At 39.0% G+C, this 20,790-nt stretch overlaps 1 long non-coding RNA gene and 1 pseudogene across 1 annotated transcript; both read left to right on the top strand.

Moving 5' to 3' along the window:
- Positions 1-803: 803 nt before the first annotated feature.
- On the top strand, positions 804-5,811 carry LOC140008584 (uncharacterized). The gene is made up of 3 exons (XR_011816083.1): positions 804-2,920; positions 4,866-4,941; positions 5,688-5,811. It is a non-coding gene; the product is annotated as an uncharacterized lncRNA (long non-coding RNA).
- A 5,876-nt stretch (positions 5,812-11,687) lies between these two features.
- LOC113693551 (flotillin-like protein 2) lies at positions 11,688-20,540 on the top strand (annotated as a pseudogene).
- Positions 20,541-20,790: the final 250 nt, after the last annotated feature.

Below are 20,790 nucleotides of genomic sequence, written 5' to 3'. Positions count from 1 at the left end.
TGAATTTCCCTCTCTAGTCAGTCCCAATTTTAATTTTTTTGTTCGGATCAGTCCCGTTTTAAATTTCTGTCTGGGTCTATCCCATTTAAATTTCTGTCTGGGTCTATCCCATTTAAATTTCTGTTCAGGTCTATCCCATTTACATTCCTGTCCGGGTCAGTCCCGTTTTCAATCCATGTTCGGGTCAGTCCCGTTTTAAATTCCTGTTCGGGTCAGTCCCGCTTTAAGTTCCTGTTTGGGCCAGTCCCGTCTTTAAATTCCGTTCGGATCAATCCCGCTTTAAATCTCCTGTCTAAGTCAATTCCATTTCAAAAGTTTTGCCAAAAGGGGTCAGTCCTTATTTCTAAAACGTCCACCGTTCGTGACGTTTGCCACCGAATAAAGCAGGTAAGTATTTGGTGTCTACTTCTTTGTCTCAAGTTTTTCCAAACTCAGACAAAGAGGGGCAAACTGTAGACACCAAATTTTTGGTGTAATTTCTTTTACTTTTTATTCTCATTTGTCGTGGTTGCTTTTAGTTTTTTTTTAGTTTCTAGTTTTTATTTTTATTTTTATTTTCAAGTTTTAGCGTAGAAAAATCATGAAAAAAAGGAAAATTGGTCACAAAAATACGTTCAAATTCAATCTTTTGGCACTTTAGTTATTTTTATTAAGTTATTTTGAGAAAAGAAAAGGAAAAAGAAAAAAGGTCACGCATGCCAAAAGCTGCGTGTTGCCGCAGCTTGCAAGAAGAAATTGCAGGGAGTCCTTGGGGGGCAAATTTAGCTACAAAGGCCAGGTGTCTAAGACACCTGGAAGGGGGATGAATCTGGGGGGAGTCGGTGGGCTAAGAAAAACAGCAAAAGGGGACGAATGAAAAAAGGAAGGAAGGGGAAAAAAAGAAAGGGGTCAGTCGGCTGAAAAGAACTGGGGAGCAAGAAAATGAAGGGGGGGCTTCGGCTTCAACAAACGGCAAGAAAAGGGTAAAAAGGGGGAACAATTAGAGAGGTGAACTCCGTCTAGGCGGCTGAGAAGCAGAGGAAGAAAGGGAGAAAACAAAAGAAATAAGTGATGGGCGGCGGATGTAGCTGAAAAAGAAAACAGAGAAAAACAGAGGAGAGGGGCGGCTGCGCAGGAGAAAAACCGAGAGGGAGGGGAGGATGACGGCTGGGAAAATTAGAGAAAATCAGAAAAAAAGAAAAAAGGCAACAGAGCTTGAACGACAGAGGGCTTCGGCAGTAAGCTTGGGATGGAGAAACAGAAGCCAAGCTGTGCGGTAAGGAACCAGAACCACCACTGCCGTCCGCCACGCTGCCACCTCTGCCACCCCATCCGTCGAAGCAGCAGAGGTTTCTACTACCACCTCACCATCAATCCATTGCCGCCGCCTGCAAATGTCACCAAGAAAACACTAGACAAGGTCTGGCTGGACCCCAATGAAGGCAACGAAATCTCCATGGCCAATTCCAGAATGAAGGAGACGAAGAGAAAGAGATGCTATTCTGGATATGGTAAGCGGTCCTTTTTCTTTCAAATTTCAGTCCTTCTTCAAACTCCCGGAACCTGTTTTTTTTATGCCTTGGTTTGTAGCAATTTCCTGTCGGCTATTTGCAAGTTTGGAGTATGTATGTTATACATAATGATTGGAATTGAAATCCTTGGTTTGCTGACAAATTTTTGGGCTAGTTATACTTCAATTCGAGCAAAAATCTGGTGAAACTTTAATGCCTATTTCCTGTTCGATGAAATGCTTGTTTGAAAATTTACTTGGGAGGTAGTTTATCGGCATTTGAGGGTGGGGAAAGCAAATGGTCAGTGAAGTCCATGCTTGTCCGAATAATTGTTTTTATGAGAAAGTAGAGTTTGAAGAATTTCGTTTTCTTAGATTTCCTTTTGCACGAATTTGATTTAATGGCATGAATTTGAATGATATGAGATTCGTGTGAGTTGGAATTTGAATTTTCGAACGTTCTTCCTCTACAAAGAAAGGCAGAAATGGTATATTGACGTCTGATCCGTTGGAGAAGAAGACCTTTTGGTGTAAAACTGCACTTTCAGTCCCTCCATTTTTATTTTGTTTTGTAATTTATTTTCAGAATTATTAGCGCTCCATAATTCGCCCCAGATCTTTCATAATTCTTTCAATCAAGTCCCTGTTATTATTGCACTTGAACCCCTCAAGTGTCCCCAAATTCACCGTGGCCCAAAATCTGGAAAAATCGAACTAATTTCACCCTTTTAAGCTTAATCCTCTGTTTGCATATTTTATGTGATTTGTTTGGATAGATTAATTCTTGTTTGTAGGTTATAATTGAGGTTTAATAATTTTATTGATTTTATCATGATTGGGTTCAATAAAACAAGTGATGTGGGCTAAGAGTTTTTTGTTGTTTGGGTTTAAGAAAGTGGGTTAGTTTATGATTTTGGGGTTTTGGTTTGGGCCAAGGGGTAAAAGCCCACCGGTTTTGTTGGTTAATTTTTGGGCCAAAATAGCAGATTGGCCTACTTCCATTTGCCTTGGATTTTCGGTTGGGCTTCGAAGGTTTTGGCCCAAGCAAATAAGAAAATGGTCCAATGGTTTGGACCATTAAGAAACCAGAAAATGATTTTGCAAATCGGTCCTTGAAGTTCTCCTTAATTGTACTGTGCCCCTGGATATTTTCAACTGCTTTCAATTCAGTCCCTGGTTTAATTGCAAATGAGTCCCTGAACTTTATTTTTCTTTAATTTTGGCCCCAAAATTTTGCCAATCTTTGCAATCAAGTCCTTTCTTTTCTTGACTTCTTAAATGTGGGTTGTTGACATGATTTAATTGATTCAAATTCATGTTTATTTTTATTCTTTGTGATTATTTGTCAAATAAATTGGCACCTTGACTCCTTTGTTATTTTGGAGGGTAAATAAGTTGATTTCACTCCATTAGAGCTTCATTTCAAGGGAGGTATAAATTCTTTTATCCCTTTTGCCTCTCCTATGTGATCCAATGTGCTAAGTGTGAATCGCATGCCTAATTTGCTTTCATTACCATTCTTTAGTTCCATTATTTCATTCATTCTTGTTTTTATTAAATTATTCTTTTAAATGGGGTATGTGTACACCTCTTGGCTTGTAATAGATAGGGTGAGCTTTCTTGTCCATTTTCCCTTTCCCCCCTTTGTTTTAATTAGCAAATGTAATAAGTTCATTGCTTGCTTTCGCTGCTACGTGTTTAATCGCTTTATTAGGTCCTTGCATCTAGTCAAGCATGCTAAGTGTTATGTGCTACGTGTTTATAAGTGATTCGCATGTCTACTCGCTTTTTATAGTCGTGAATGAATGTGATGGATGAATGGACGTCACCACACTAGTCCAATGCTAGTTGTGGCCCCCTTTCTCGTCACCACACTAGTCCAACGTTAGTTGTGGTTCATTGTTCCGTTTCCACTAGTCCAATGCTAGTAGAAATCCATAGAAAGGGCTAGTCCAACGCTAGACCCTTAGGGATTTTTCCTCGTTAGTACATGTTTGCATGTTCATCACATGTCATGCATTCTTTTTAGTTTTATCATTTTGCATGCCCCTCGAACCCCTTTTCCCTCCATTTTTAGGATTTTTGCATTTCATGCTAGTTATAGGGTTCATTTGCTTGAGAGTCCCCTTAAATATGGGATATAGACGAGTGTGGCTTTTTCTAAGCCTTAGCACGCTTGTATCCTCTCTATCAAAGGGCAAATTGAGTCACGATTTAGGTCTCCCCGTACCCATTATGCATGAATTCCCTAGGTTCATGCATCCACTCTATCATTACACTTTCATTTTCTCCCCTCATTTGCACACGTACACCTTTATCCCTTCACTTGCACACGAACACTTCTCCCCTCATTTGCACACGTACACCTTTTTATCCCTTCACTTGCACACAAACACTTTTATCATCACTTGCACACATGTACTTCATATTATCATTTCACACACCGCACCTTGCCCACTCACGTGCACATTTCCATTTACACATTCTTATCTTTTATTACTTTTTCAAACTCATGTCCTCACATTGTATACATGCATTCCATTCATTTGCATCCCACTCGCATTATTCGTGACTTCTTCAAAGGATCGTTATTGGGCTTCACAATTAATGTGATTGGCACCACTCAACCTTTGAAGGGAAATTTCCCCCAATACCCCTAGGTCTAGGGTTTGCATTCATGTAGTACATCCAAATGTAATAAATTCTTTGGTTAAAACGAGAAAATCTTTGATTAAATCAACGCAACTAGCCTTGGCTAGGTCAAAGGGGTGCCTTGGATTTATCCTTGCCTTCCCCTTCGTCAAATGTGACTCCCGAACCTTTTTGATTGGTTTACGTGGACTAGGAGTCGTTCAAAAGGGTTTCTTACTTTTTTCCTTAAAAAATTCACTTTTTTGGGTGACTTGGTACACCCTAACTCTATACCAAGTGGCGACTCCATTTTTCATATAAAAAACCCTTTTTGAACTATTTTTCTTGGGTCAAATCGTCGCATTTTCAAAAGTCCCATTTAGACCCATCTTTCTTTTAAATCACAATTAATTTTTCAAATCACAAATTGAATCAAAAAATACATTTTTAAACCATTTTATTTATTTATCAAAAAATGGGGCGCGACACCGGCCGGATTGTAACGTCACCTGCCCTTTTTCGACTTCGGTAGTTCGTTTTGAGATCTATTTGCTCGTACTTGTTCCCGTCCAATGATTTTAAGGATAATGATCCGTTTTTACTCGAGTCTTGTAACTCTCTTGAGTCTCGATTTTTCAAAAGAAAACCTAGGTCCAATTTTCAAGATATTTTCTAGATTGTATTAGTGTACGATCTTTCTCATTGTTTGGGGTTTATAAGTAATAGTTCATTATTAATTGTTCAGGCATATAAGAGGAACTTCAAGAGGATCCCACGGTGGGTGCTTGAACTTCGAGTGCCGTTCCTTCTTGTTTTACTTGGTGAGTGTCAAGTGTGTGACTACTTGAACTCCTGTGAACTTTGTACATGCTTATTTACTATTGAGGACTTGAGATTTTGGAAAAATGGAGTCGAGTGTGTACTTTATCGCACTCGTTCTAATTTGAATTGAATTACTCATGCTTAAAATGTTTTAATATGCCAAATGCTTGAAAGTTCAAATGCTTGAATGTATCAAATGCTTGAATTACATGAAATAAGTATACTATGGCTGCATATGTCGTTGGAGTGAACCTCCTCGACACTCAAATGTACATGGGGGACGCCCAAACTCATAGGCCGACCTTAGAACTCGAGCCGGCATGGGCTTGGTCGGGAACCTCGGTGAGCCATGAGAATCACTTGATAAACTTGATCTATTGGAGAGATCTTGCTTGGCATACTCATTGAGTATCGCCTTATAAATGTCATGTGGGCCCGGTATGGTATGTACGGTGGACAGACCTGGGAAGTAAGTGGAGCTCTACAGATTGGAAATACCGACCCGGTTGACGGAGAGTCATGCGGGAAGGTATACGAATGACATTGACAAAGCAAGTGGAACTTAGCTCCTGAGAGCTACCATATCCTTGAATTGTTTCTGGTTACATTTCATTGAAATTGTTAACTACTCGCACTTTATCATTTGACCTGTTATTTGGGCTTGCTACTTGGACTATGTGCTTGCATGTGTATTCTTGGCCTCACGAGCATTTTGCTCACCCCGTAGATTTGTTTTCTTTAACAGGGATGGATGAAGTGGAACTTAATGGAACCCCTTTTGAAGTACTTCTGTATTATATTCCAAATGTAATTGACTAGATTGCTTGGCTATTTTGTACTTTGGAAATTGAGATACCTTTTGGATCAAATATATGTGACAACCCCACCTCTCCTTAAGGCAAACCAAAGGGTTTGGCGGACCGCCTGCCAACTCTCGCCGGGACTACGGATCCGGAACAAATGTAAACCCTACCAACCGCTCAAAAGAACTTCGAGAAGATAACATTCGCTCCGAAACCCAAACAAGCACAACAACTTTAGATAACCCCAGAAAAGAACATTTTCAAGCCAAATCAACTCATGAACATGGTTAAACACTTTTATATACACATGGTTGCAAATTTACAATTCAAAAGGGAATTGTTTGGTTAAAATACATTTAGGGTTTTCCAACCATCGAGGAGCTATACAAAAGAATACTAAAACTAGCTCAACTCATGCTTCAAAACATCACAGTCTCCAAAAGGTGATTTCCTGTAAGGAAAACAAGGATAACGGAACGGGGTGAGTTAAAAGTTTAATGAGGTACCAAAAGTATAACAGTAGAAATCATGAGTAAACACTTATAAGACACATTTACACATCAAGTAAAAGAAATGAACGAACATCACAATTTAAAGGATACAGGTGGCTCTCAGGAGCCAAATCCCCATTGCAATACTTGATCCAGCCTCGCTGACCCTCCGTCAACGTTCACATAAAAAAACCAGTCCAGTAGAACACCACTTTAACGCCAAAATCCCATTCACCGAACATACCTCTTACCGGGCCCGAACGCCAAACAGGAACAGGAATGGTAATACTCAAGTATACTGAAATCAAAAGTCTCAATACTCAAAGATTCCCCAGGGACAGGTACCCATGGATTGTCAATTTTCACGATCAAACCCTTGCTGGCTCGATTCAATTAACTTCCCATGAGGTTGAGTTCAAGTTTAACAGGACGATCGTTGGACACACTTCCAAACGATCTCATAACAAGTGCAAGTAACAAGTTCCAGTACATAACAAGTACAAGTAATAGATTCCAGTTCGTTCAGTACAAGCAAGAGAACGAGTGTGATAAAGTACACCCTCGTCTCATACAAGATAAACAGTCAGGAAAGATATTTAAATAGCAAGTTACAAGTACAGAAAACCAGTTTAGCAATAATTCAGGGGACCACCACTCACCTGATCAAACAAGGATAATTTCAAAAGTTTCCTTCCCAAGTATGGCTTTACTCGCCGGCACCTCCTAGAACAATCAAGGCAAACACTTAAGACAGGACTCCAAGACCTAATAAGTGGAATTCACAAGTAAAACTCGATTACAAGTCAGGTGCCTATCCAAATGTACCATTAATGTAAAGCGAAGAGGTGACTTTGGAGTGAAAAAATAACGATTAGTCCTAAAGGCATGAACAACCTCAAAACCCTACCTACAATGACTGACCAACTCCAAATTTGAAGTAGAAAATGAAAGTAAGATCAATACTAGGAAAATAAGATTTTCCAGTTTCGCGCAACCCTATATGAAAAATCATATCGCAAGTTTTATAAGTCCAAAATTAGTAAAAGTTATACTGTTGGAAAATACATTCAAAGGGCTATAACTTTCCAGAGAACATCCTCATAAGATTCAGAATGCAAGTCAGTCAAATTCAAGCCTCAAGTTGCTGCTTTATCCAGTGAAAGACAGAACAGGTACAATATTTCAGTCAACTTTGAAAAATCACCATAAATGGTATAGACATAAACAGGGTCTGAAATTTACACAATTTATAGCCCTATGAATCTAGTTTAAAACGCAACAAGACATTCCTACATCAAGATATAGTAAATTTTCCGAGACTGTGCAGAAGCTCCGCGAAAATTTTGACAGCATTTCCCTTGTCTTTCTTTACTTTCCAACCAAACCTCAACACCCACAAATCACAAGCTATCAAACACCTTTAATTAGAGCCACAATAAGGCTCGAATACGAGTCATAAACCGAATCCACATATCACTAGAGTAAAATCATATGGAACGTACAAGTGAAAAATCAAACTAGGACATATGCGGAAATGAAGTTTGGGTTGGGAAACAAAAGGCAGATTTGCTGTTACTTAGCGGAATTAACACAACTGAAGCTATCCTTGTCGGATTAAGGTGTAATTTACACTGTTTCAAAGCTAAGAGAAAGAGCTACAATGTTGAAGAAGGCTACTCAGTCCAGTTTGCAATGTATCTAGGTCAAATTTACCAAAACAACCCCAGATTTTCCAGTTCGAAGTTTACTGTGGCAGTCCTGATTCATTCAATCATATCTCAACATATACAACTCCAATTCAAGTGATTCCAAAGTCATTTGAAAGATAAGATACAAGGCTATAAGTCTTAAGAAGACATCGACAATCAGTAGTATTCCTGGTCAAAACAACCAATTACAGAAGCTGATTAGCATGTTCGAATAGAAACAGGGCAGCAGGGGTATTTCGGTCTTTTCATAGGCTACGTTGCTCCGATTGGGCTGAAATTTTGTAGGCAACTATAAACCATCATTTTATACAACTTTCATTTTTTAACCTTAAGCTAATTTGGCCTCTAACCTGCTCAAATAAATTCGGACAGAACAGGCCTGTTTGAAACCCTAACCTGGAAATTTTGCCCCAAACCAGAATTTTTGCACAATCAACCATATCCAACATATATCAGCTCCATTTTACACAATAACTAACCAACAATCCATGACTAACCAACACTAAACATATGAAATCAGAAAAATCAAGCATAAAAATAAAAATCCATCAATTTTCACCACAAGTCATGAAATCATCCAAAAAATCACTTATTCAACTACCACACGGCACCAATTTAGCATTATCATGAACAAGAAAGAATTTCTTGGCTACTCACCTTACCAACCCAAGAAAGGAAGCAACTTAGCACCTTAATCTTCCAAACCACTTGATAACCAACCTTGCAACCACTAGATTAGGGGTTTTTATGGAGAGAATCCAAGTTTAATCGGTTAGATTTGAGGATTAAGCAAGATTGGAAGCCAAAGAGTTGAGAGTTTTCTTTTCTTTTCTTGTGGAGAGAGTCAGCCAAGAGAGGGAGAGAAATGATGAATTTTTGGTGAATTTTGGGATTATTTGGTAAAGTTGGCCAATTAGTCAAAGTCCAAGATGAAATAGGGAGGTGACACTTGTCACCTTAATTAATGCATGGCTATCCTTTTATCCCTCTCACACCAATTCATCTAGTAACCTCTAGTTATCTCTCACACCTGCTAAATTAATCCCGGTATACGAAACTTAACCTAACTGGCCGAATTTTACCGAACTTTCCGCACTAGCGGGTCCCACGCCTGGTATACACTTCTAAAATCTCATGAACTAACTTATACTAGAAAAATGATTTAAAAACCCTATTTACTCATAAAACGAGTTAGAAAATTTTCTAATAAAAAAATTACAGAAAAACGTGCGATTAAATAAAATAAAACCCTAGAAAATACGAAAATTTACGGGTTCTCACAATATAAGAGTGGGACGATTGTTATATTCCGAAACTTGTGGTGTGAATTTTAATGCTATGGAAGCAACTTATCTTTCTTACTTTGCCTTGTTGCGATAGATAACATTATATTAAGCTTGAATGGGATTGGTCTTGAATCCTGATAAGAACTGGGCAGGCGTTCCGCGGATACCCTTTGGTTCGCCTTAGGAAGAAGTGGGGGCGTTACGCTATGTACAAAAATATTGAATGTAAGGCAATTGCATGGCTGGAAAAATAATAATTTAGCTATGTTATGGTCAATTATTATTGTACAGGAATAATTTTAGCTTAATATTTTTAGTAGAGCAGTAAGTAATTTTGTCATGTTTAGCTTGATTTTCTATTCAAAGTAGTGAAAAATTCCATGTATCTTAATTGTTTTAGGCTCTATTTGGTTCTAGGAAACGAGTGAGGAATGGAAAGTGGAATATTGGAAGTGAATTCCTTTGAAAACCCTAATGCTTTATTCTGTTTGGTTAACAAAGAAAAGTACTAAAGAAACAGAAAGGAATTCCAAAAAAAAAATTTCTGAAGGAAATAAGAATGGAAAACAAAAATTAAAATTAAAATTAATAATAGCAATAAGATAGTTTTTGGTGTAAATATTTTTGTCATTTTTGTCCTTTTGAAACATTTCGTACTAAATCTACAAAGGATGATTCATTAGCTATACTAACTTCCAAAATATTTTATATTTCTTATCACGCATAGGACGAGCCATTATTGTGCATTTTTCCTTCTCCCTCCTCTAGGTTTTCTTGGCTATTATACTGTGATGCCTCTTAAAAGTTAAAAAATTATTGATCAACCTATGCAAACAAGGGAGTCATATTGGTAAAAGGAAGGTTGCCAGATTACTGAAGTTGCTACTTAGTCGTTGCCAGCTTTTCTTTCTTTTTTTTTTTAATGTAGGAATACCACTCCCATTTGTTGATTGATTACATGGATTTCTTTGACAGCTTATATATGTCCTGCACTTGAATGTTTAAAAATTGAAATTACAACATATCCATTGTATCCAACAGCATATAGCCTTAAAGCTCTCAACCTGAAATTACAGCAAATAGCTTTTCAGCCACTACAAGAAAATTGGCCATTAGTGACAATCAGCTCTTGTCACAAAAAAAGGAAAAGTTGTCACTAATAACTTTTATTGACAACTATGCAGTCGTCACTGAATGTCCATCGGTAAAAGTGCATAGTGACAACCTTAAAAGTTGTCAATAAGTGGCATAGTTTAGTGACGACAATTCTTGTCACTAACTGACATAATTTTAGCGATGACTCGAATTCTTGTCGATGATATCTAGAGCAATGTTGTCACTAAAACTTGTCCATGATCATCATTGCTACTTATTAATTATTGACAACTTTTGTGGTCACTATACACTTGTGGTTTAGTGACAATATAAAGTTCTCATTCTAGTCATCTTTTTAGTGACAACATGTGAATGGAGAAATCTGATTTATTAACAACAACATACACACTTTCCATGAAAGAGTCAATCAACTAAAGATAACGATGAATAAAAGCAACAAAGCTTGTCGATTAACAACAAAAATATTCATTACATTAATAAATGCCAAAAATGTCATATTAAACATTCAAATATAATGTTTAAGTTTAACATCACCCTACAAATACTTTGATAAGTAGTATGTAACCCAAATTTCACATGAACGTCAAGAGAGTTTTACTAAAGCAATCCAAGTCTAAAAATAAATCTACTATCGAAACACTTCATGAGCAAAAGATTATTTTGTCTCCATTGTTCTTCAGTCAAGTAGTAATTGGTGATCCCTAAAAGGTTTGGATGAATAGTGTATACCTGCAATCAAGTAGTACGATAATTAGTAAGTGACAAGTAAAACTTAAGGAAAAGAAAATTGAGGATTTGTCCAAAAAAATGTCATTTCTTTCAAGGCATCATCTGGATATTAACTTAAGCTAATAGTCATTAATATCCAGAATTAGAGATGCAAATAGGATAAAAAAGTCAACAAAATTTTAGGTAGGCACATGTAAAGTGAACTGCAGTAGAAATGACGTTCCACTAGTTGGTTGACTAACCAAAAGAAAATATAACACCAAATCTACTTTTCATGCACTTTGGGCAAAAAAAGAAACTGCCCTAGTTGGTAGCTTCTTTTTTAACCTACCACAAAACTCAATTAATAGACTAACTTGGTAAAGACAAAAGCAAGGGCAAAAAACTCAAAACACTAAAATTTGGTAAAGACTCCAATTGACTTGAGAAATTCACTAGTATCAAAAGCTATGTACTGCCAATTATAAGTTTAGTAATAAATTCATTAACAAATGAAAAACATGATAATCAACAACTTTGAGCTTGTAATTTAGTTCTCTCTTAACAAGGAAAACATATCTAGTGCATCCACAGAAACAACTGATTAAACAAAAATAGTAACCATTATTACACTTGATCAAATTAAAGCCATCAATAAATTTCTCAAATCACACCTTGCTATTGACTTCTAAATCACCTAGAAGTCATACATTTCAGACGATTATAAAAGTTTCTTCTGCCATTTTCTTGAGAACAAAAAGTTGTTCCCTTGTTCCAAAGATCAAAGGAGGAAAGGCAAGAGCACTAACAATGTAAAAATGTATCGCGTTGTGAAGGCAACTGAGTTTCTTGCAATCACTGGGGCTTCCATTGATGACATAAAGGTCACAAAGAAGGCACTTGTTTGGCCATTTCAGAAATGCAAAATGATTGATGCAATACCAGTTAACTACACCTTTCAGGTCAATGCAATGAATGCTGAGAAGCTACCTTTCCTCCTTCCTACTGTCATTATCATAGGTCCAAGAGTTGATGACCATGAGAGCCTCATCAAGTATGCAAAACTGCTCTCTGATCACAGGAGTGATTCCCAGTGTGAGAACACGTAAATTTTCTTATTTTCTATGCTTTATTTTATTTAATTACACGCCTTTTCTATATTTTCTTTATTAGAAAAATTTTCTAAATAATTTTTATGAGTAAATATGATTTTTAAATCATTTTTCTAGTATAAGTTAGTTCATGAGATTTTAGGAGTGTATATTGGATGTGGGACCCGCTAGTGCGGTAAATTTGATAAAATTCGGCCAATTAGGTTAAGTTTTGTATACAGGGATTAATTTATAAGGTGTTAAAAGATAATTAGAACTTATCCAAATGGATTGGTGTGGGAGAGACAAAAGGGTAGCTTTGAACTCAAAAGGTGACAAGTGTCACTTTGTGATTTAAAGTTGGACTTTGACCATTTTACCAACTTTACTAAATAACCAAGAAATTGACCCAAAATTCACCTTCATCATACATCTCTCTTGGCCGACTCTCTCAAGAAGGAAAAGAAAGAAAACCTTCAACTTTCTTCAACCAATCTTGCAATTCAATAGTTTAAACTTCAAATTTCTTCATAAAAATCCTTAGTTATGTGGTATTGAAGTAGTTGGTGGAGTGGTTTGGAAAGAAGAGGTGCTAAATTGTCTCTTTTCTTGAGTTTGCAAGGTAAGTGGCTAAGGAATCTTTCTTTTGTTCTTGATAATGTTCAATTAATGACTTGTGTTTGTCAAAGAGATGATTTTGTGTAAGATTTCATGACTTTTGATAGAGATTGATGAATTTTTTTTTATTCATGATTTTTCTGTTTTTATATGTTTAATATTGGTTGGCCATGGATGATGGTCTGGAATGGTTTAGAAAGAAGCTTTGGTGTGTTAATTGTAGCTATTTGCGAAAAATTTCCACTTTATATGGAAAATTTCAGATTTAGGGTTTTGAATTGGGGCTTTTCTAGGGTTGCTATAGAACTCTTGAATTGACTTTGTTTAAAGGGTATTGTGACCCTAATAAGTTGTACTGAATGGCCTATGACTTGCAATGGTAATGGTGGTTGTGTTTGGGAAACATAAGTGAGTGATTATAGGTTGGAAATTGGAAATTATAAGGGGAAATGCTATCCGAATTGTGGGTTCATATGTTTTCTTGGATTTGGGTTGCTTTAGGGGTTAATTGGTGACCTTAGGGTTGTCTAAACCTTTAACACCAAGTGTGCCTTATATTGCTTTCAAGTTATTACGGTTTTACGTTAGTGATATGTGGTTTGGAGTTATGACTTGTAATAGAGTCTCATTGTGTTTTATTGAATGTTTTAGGACGTGCCGGAGATGCAAGGCGCTCGTTGGACAGAAATTTGTGATAACACTCTTTGTTTGCTTGGTGAGTGTACTACTCACATGATTGTTACTTCGTGGCTTGATATACTTGAAATCTATGACTTGACTGTTTGTGTATACTGTTGAAATTATTTGAGATGAGGGTGTACTTTATCACTCTCGCACTCTATGTCTTATGTGACCGTTTACTGTATCAATTAAATGTCACTTGAATATACTTGAACTGGTGTCATTTGGACGTGTATCCAACGACCTCTACTGTTAACACTGAGCTCAACCCCATTGGTGGTCAATTGAATTGAGCCGGCAAGGGCTCGGTCGAGAAAATTGACAAGCCATGGGGACTGTTTATGTGGAATCCTTGAGTATGAGACTCTTAATTTCGGTATACTCGAGTATTATCATTTCTGAATTGATTGGAGTTCGGGTCCGGTAGGGGTATGAGAGGTGGACGGAAATTGGAGAAAAGTGGAGTCTAGGTATTGTTCACTCCTTGTACATTGACGGAGAGTTAATGAAGTGAGATCAAATATGGCAAGCGAGGAGAAGGGCTCTCGAGAGCCGTTCGTATCCTTTTACCAATCTTTATTGAAGCATGGTGTTAGTTAATTCCTTTATTGAATGAATTTGGATTGATTGGCTTTGTGCTCACATGAACTTCGTTACTTGGGTGATGGTACCTCATTGGGCGAAAGCTCACCCTATTACATTTGTTTTCCTTACAGGGATATGAGTACCTTTTGGAAAAACTATGATTTTGAGGCCAAGTTGAGCTAGTTTAATATTATTCTTTTGTATAGCTCCTTGATGGTGGAAAAACCTTATATGTATTTTGACTCAACATGCCCTTTTGAGTTGTAAAGTTGAGACTATAAGTGTATAAACATGTTTGGTAATGTTCGTATGATATTTTGGTTTGTAAATGTCTTATTTCAAGGTTTATATGTACTGTGGGTGATTGATTCGATTTCAGACAGGTTCGAACTTCAAATGGCAAAAGAAAAAAATTTTGGGTGGAAAGGTCACAGGCGAATCCGGCCAAGAATCCTGCCAGAACTTGGCCGGATTGCATTGAAAATTTTGGTATCCGGCCACTTGCTCTATGGCCACAATCCGGCCAAGAATTCAGCCGAAAATCCGGCCAGATTCCGACCGGATTGTGATGTGGCTGGCACTGTTTATGTACGGCTCCGATTTTTGTTTTTTCGTTTTGTGATTTTTGATTCGTTTGAGCGCGCTTTTATCTTCCGGAACGTTTTAGATTGTATTTAACTATCTCGTTAGTCCTGATGAGAGTTGGGCAGGCAGTCCGCTAACCCCTTTGGTACGCCTAAGGGGAAAGTGGGGCTGTCATAGGTGGTATCAGAGTTTAGGTTTGAATTAGCCTGGGCATGTTAGAAATTTTCGACTTGAGGATTATATTTGGTTATTTCCCTTAAGAGTACTTAAGTTATCTACACTTTTGTGTAGGATGGACGGACATAGTGGTTCTAGTGGTAGTCTAGCTGGTGAGCAGCCCCGTGGAGTACTTCCAATGATTAAGCATCAAATCCGGCCAAGAGAGGCCGTTGTATGTTGGAGTCCGGCTAACCGTCATCGGCATTGTAAGTGCCGCAATCTCTATGCCTATCCCACTACAGTCGTCTTGGCTGTGGTAGAGGAAAGGAAGGAATTGGCGAAGGACAATGTTAGGCTCGAAGCCGAAGTGAACCAACTAAGGGAAGCTAATAAGAGGCAAGTTGAGCGAATTAAGGAGCTTGAGTACGATGTAGTCGAAGGTCAGGATAGGGTAGGTGACCTCTGTGCACAACTTGGAGAAGCACATGAACGCATGGTTAAGAGGGCAAGGAAAGCGAGGGTTAGAGCTGAATCGATTTTGAACATTTGCGATGACCTGCTTGGGGAGGAGAGCGATGAGGCTTCTTGTATAGGAGGCGGGGTTGAAGGTGAACCCACCCAGTCTAATGGGTCCACTAGTCCTACAGCGGACTATGCCTTTACTTCTAGGCTACAATTTTGAATGATTTTGACCATCGTATATAGAAAGGATAGGGGGATGATAGATCTGGGAAAGAACCTTAGCTAGCCGTTTTTGTACGTTTGGACTAATTTTGTATATATTACTTTTGATGATGCCGTTCCCTTATGGACTTTCTTTGTTTGTACTTGACTGACTGTTAATGTGTGACTCATTTGACACTGTTGTGTGATATGTATATATGGTTTGATTGTAAATATCTTTTGGCTCCTTACTTACGTTTGCCGTAACCTTTAATGTTATATTTACGTTTTACCTAGATCGATTAAACTCCATGGAAGGAACTCGTAGTGGTCGAGGACGTGGACGCGGGAGTAGGCAACCCACGTCTGAAAGGGGCACTGGGGAAACCTCGTCTGTACCAAATCCTGAACCTAGGGTTAATCCCAATGTCCAAATAGCTGCTGCCATGCAGCAAATAACTGACTTGCTAGCCCAAGCGATGCAACAACAGGGTCAAAACCCTAACCCCAACCCTGGGAACCCCAGTAATCACGTGGAGAACGAGGACAAGGCCCTTGAGAGGTTCCAGAAGTTTGCTCCACTAAAGTTTATTGGGGGGCCCGATCCAGATGTGGTCGAAAGGTGGTTAGAAAAGATGGTGGACATCTTTGCTACTCTACACTACACGAAGGAAAGGCAAGTGACTTTTGCTGCCTTCCAATTGGAAAGTGCGGCCCATTTCTGGTGGAACGTAATACGACAAAAGTGGGACTGAGAGCAAATGCCCAAGATCTGGGTGAACTTTATGAGGGAATTCAACGCTAAATTCTTCCCTCCTCTGGTTTAGGAACGGAAGGAAGACGAATTTATCTGGTTTCGCTAAGGGACCCAGACTGTGGCCGAGTACGAGAGCCAATTCATTCGGCTGTCCAAATTTGCGCCCGAACTCATCATGATCGAGCAACGAAGAATACGGCGATTTGTCCAGGGTCTGAACGTGGAGATCCAGAAGGATGTAGCTGTAGCCCAAATTAACGCCTTCAGCGATGCCGTGGAAAAGGCGTAACGAGTAGAGACTACTAGGCTACATGTAAGAAACTTTCAGGCGAAAAAGTGAGGAATTCCTGGAAACAGTTCGGGCAGGGGGATAAGAGTACCCCTCTCAAGTTTGGACGGGGGACTGGAAGAGGAAAGATGCCGGGAATGTCACAAGGGGCCCCGTCACGAGGTGACCAAGTTGGGAGAGGCCAAAGATGAGGCTTCCAATGAGGTTCGGGTTCTGCATCCCATGGACCCTGCGGGTATTGCGGGAAGTCAAACCACGCGGAGGACAACTGTTGGACGAAGGAGGGAAAATGTTTGCGCTACGGAAGTGCAGACCACTAGCTCGCCGCTTGTCCGGTTCTATCCCGAGATGGAAAGGGAAGCTAGCAATCGACGAGAACCAATTCCGAACCGGCTAAGGGGGAAGGGACCAAACCCAAGGTAGCGGCTCGAGTGTATTCACTGGAGCCACAACAGGTCCCTGATTCTTCTAAAGTTATGGAATGTACGATTCCTGTCTTCCACTGATTTGCGAAAGTCTTAGTAGATCCCGATACTACCCATTCATTTGTCAACCCCAATTTTATGTGCAGAATAGATATAAAACCTATTAGTTTACCCTATGACCTGGAAGTTAGTACTCTTACAGGGGATCATCGTTTGGTCACTTGTATGGTTTATATGGATTGTGAAGTTTGGATAGGAGAGAGGAAATTATTAGGGGATTTGATAAGCCTGTCCATTAAGGGGTATGATGTAATCTTGGGCATGGACTGGTTAGCTAGGTATAATGCACAACTTGATTGTAAAAGGAATGTGGTAGAATTCTGCATTCCTGGGGAGGCGACCTTAAGGTTAGATATAAGGGGTAGGTTAGTCTCATCTGCCTTGATCTCGGGTATTCAGGTTAGGAAATTGCTAAATAGATGGGTGCAAGAGTTCTTAGCCTTTCTAATCAATACCTCCATCGATAAATTGAAGGTAGATGATGTGCACATAGTAAGGGAATATCCAGATGTATTTCCTGATAAGTTAGTAGCCCTACCTCCGGAGAAAGAGATAGAATTCAAAATCAACCTATTACCGGGAGCGTCACCTATCTCAAAAACTCCGTATCGGATGGCCTCTGCGGAACTTAGGGAGTTAAAATTGTAGTTGCAGGATATTTTGGAACGGGGTTTCATTCAAGAGAGTGGGTCTCCTTGGGGAGCCCCTGTATTATTTGTAAAGAAAAAGAATGGGAGTTTGCGGATGTGTATAGACTATCGGGGGATGAACAATGTAACGGTTAAAAATATCCACTGCCCCATATTGATGAGTTGTTCGACTAGTTGCAAGGAGCAGTGGTCTTTTCGAAATTGGATTTTCGACAGGGGTATTACCAATTGTTGATTAGGAAGGAGGATATCCCAAAAACTGCCTTCAATTTGAGATATAGGCACTATGAATTCGCGGTCATGCCCTTTGAACTAACCAATGCCCCTACTACCTTTATGGATTTAATGCATAGGGTTTTTAAACCCTACCTGAATCGATTTGTCATTGTCTTTATTGATGACATCCTGGTTTACTCCAAAACGCGTGAGGAGCATGAGCAGCACTTAAGAATCATTTTGCAAACCCTAAGAGAGCATCAGTTGTATGCCAAGTTCAGTAAGTACGAGTTTTGGCTGGAGAAAATTTCTTTCTTAGGGCACGTAATTTCCCAAGAGGGCATCTCGGTTGACCGAGTGAAAGTAGAGGCCGTGACTGATTGGACGATGCCAGAAAATCCCACTCTATGTCTTATATGATCGTTTACTGTATCAATTGAATGTCACTTGAATATACTTGAACTGGTGTCGTTTGGACGTGTATCCAACGACCTCTACTGTTAACACTGAGCTCAACCCCATTGGTGGTCAATTGAATCGAGCCGGCAAGTGCTTGGTCGAGAAAATTGACAAGCCATGGGGACTGTTTATGTGGAATCTTTGAGTATGAGATTCTTGATTTCGATATACTCGAGTATTACCATTTCTGAACTGATTGGAGTTTGGGTCCGGTAGGGGTATGAGAGGTGAACGGAAATTGGAGAAAAGTGAAGTCAACGGTATTGTTCACTCCTTGTACATTGACGGAGAGTCAATGAGGTGAGATCAAGTATGGCAAGTGAGGAAAAGAGCTCTTGAGAGCCGTCTGTATCCTTTTACCAATGTTTATTGAAGTATGGTGTTAGTTAATTCCTTTATTGAATGAATTTGGATTGATTGGCTTTGTGCTTACATGAACTTTGTTACTTGGGTGATGGTACCTTATTAGGCAAAACCTCACCCTATTACCTTTGTTTTCCTTACAGGGATATGAGTACCTTTCGGGGAAACTGTGATTTTGAGGCCGAGTTGAGCTAGTTTAATATTATTCTTTTGTATAGCTCATCGATGGTGAAAAAACCTTATATGTATTTTGACTCAACATTCCCTTTTGAGTTGTAAAGTTGAGACTATAAGTGTATAAACGTGTTTGGTAATGTTCGTATGATATTTTGGTTTGTAAATGTCTTATTTCAAGATTTATATGTATTGTGGGTGATTGATTGGATTTCGGATAGGTTCGAACTTCAAACGGCAAAAGAAAAAAATTTGGCGGGAAAGGTCACAGACAAATCCGGCCAGAATTTGGCTGGATTGCTGGCCGGATTGCCTTGGAAATTTTGGTATCCGGCCAGTTGCTCTCTGGCCACAATCCGGCCAAGAATCCGGCCAGAAATCGGGCCAGATTTCGGCCGGATTGTGACGTGGCCAGCACTGTTCATGTGTGGCTCCGATTTTCATTTTTTCGTTTTGTGATTTTTGATTCGTTTGAGCGCGCTTTTATCTTCCAAAACGTTTTAGATTGTATTTAACTGCCTCGTTAGTCCTGGCGAGAGTTGGGCAGGCAGTCCGCTAACCCCTTTGGTACGCCTAAGGGGAAAGTGGGGTTGTCACGCCCAGAATGTTAAGGAGCTTGTTCAAGGTATCAACGAGGGAGATTGCGTGTTATTGCTGCTGCTATGACCATCGAAGAGATCTTGAAAGGCACAAAAAATATCAAGAGCGAAGTTTTTGAGAAGATCCAGCTTGAGCTCAACCAATTTGGACTTTTGATCTATAATTCCAACATTAAGCAACTAGTCGATGTTCAAGGGCATGAGTATTTATCATACCTTGGGCAAAAAACTCAAATGGAGGTAGTAAATCAGGCAAAATTTGATGTTACTAAGGCAAAGATGAGGGGGAGAGGTTGGTGTTAAGGAAAGGGCAGGACTAACACTTCAAAATGCTGCAAAGATTGATGCTGGGACAAAGATATTGTCCACACAAAGGGAAGGTGAGGAGAAGAAACAGAAAATCAAGGTGAAATCCAAAGTGCAGATTTCTGAGAATCAAAGGGCAGCTGAAGTTGCTAAAGCAAATGCTGAACTCGCTACAAAGAAGTCCAAGTGGGCTCAGCAAGCAAAGATGGCTGAAGTGGAGATTGAAAAAGTAGTTGCTATTTGGGAGGCAGAATTGTAAAAAGAAGTTGAGAGGATGAATGCGTTGGCCAAGACTGAGTAGCTAAAGGTTGAAGAACTTAGCAAGGCTACTGTTGATTATGAGATTAAGGTTCAAGAGGCAAATTCAAAGCTCTACAAGAAGCAAAAGGAAGCAGAGGCATTGTTGTACCAGCAAGCTAAAGCTACAGAGGCTCAAAGAGTGGGAGCACAAGCTGAATGTTATGTAAGGTAGAAAGCTGCAGATGCAGAACTTTATGCAAAATGTAAAGAAGCTGAAGGACTAAAGGTTCTTGCAAAGACACAGGGAGTCTATATCAGCACTCTGTTGAACTCAATAGGTGGAAACTACCATGCTCTGAGAGATTATCCGATGATCAATGGAGGCATGTTCAAAAACATTACCAAAATTAATGCTAAAGCTATTAAAGAATTGCAACCAAAGATCAGCGTTTGGTCAAATGGTGGTAGACGAGCCTTAGATGGAGCTGGAACTGAAAGTGTAGCCATCAAAGAGATAGAGATAGCATCTATTTATCGTAGAAATAAAATTATTGCCCATCCGTAAATAAATCTCTAAGTATCATGTTTCCTTGTTGAAGTATTGGAAGAGTACCTATGGAACAAAGCATCGAAGTACACAATTCCATGACTAGCTAAATTCGAGCATCCTAGAAACTATAGTTAACTCAATACATAAACCAATGGAAGAAAAATCTCTCCTCTTCATTTCTTTCTCTAAGTACATAACAATCATCCCACAAGGTAACCTTATCCTACAATTAAGCAAATCAAACTGACATACTTAGAAACCAGAT

This window comes from Coffea arabica, chromosome 6c (assembly GCF_036785885.1).
Source record: "Coffea arabica cultivar ET-39 chromosome 6c, Coffea Arabica ET-39 HiFi, whole genome shotgun sequence".
NCBI lineage: Eukaryota > Viridiplantae > Streptophyta > Magnoliopsida > Gentianales > Rubiaceae > Coffea > Coffea arabica.
Note: the sequence above shows the minus strand (reverse complement) of the source record. Positions and strands in the feature narration are given on the sequence as shown.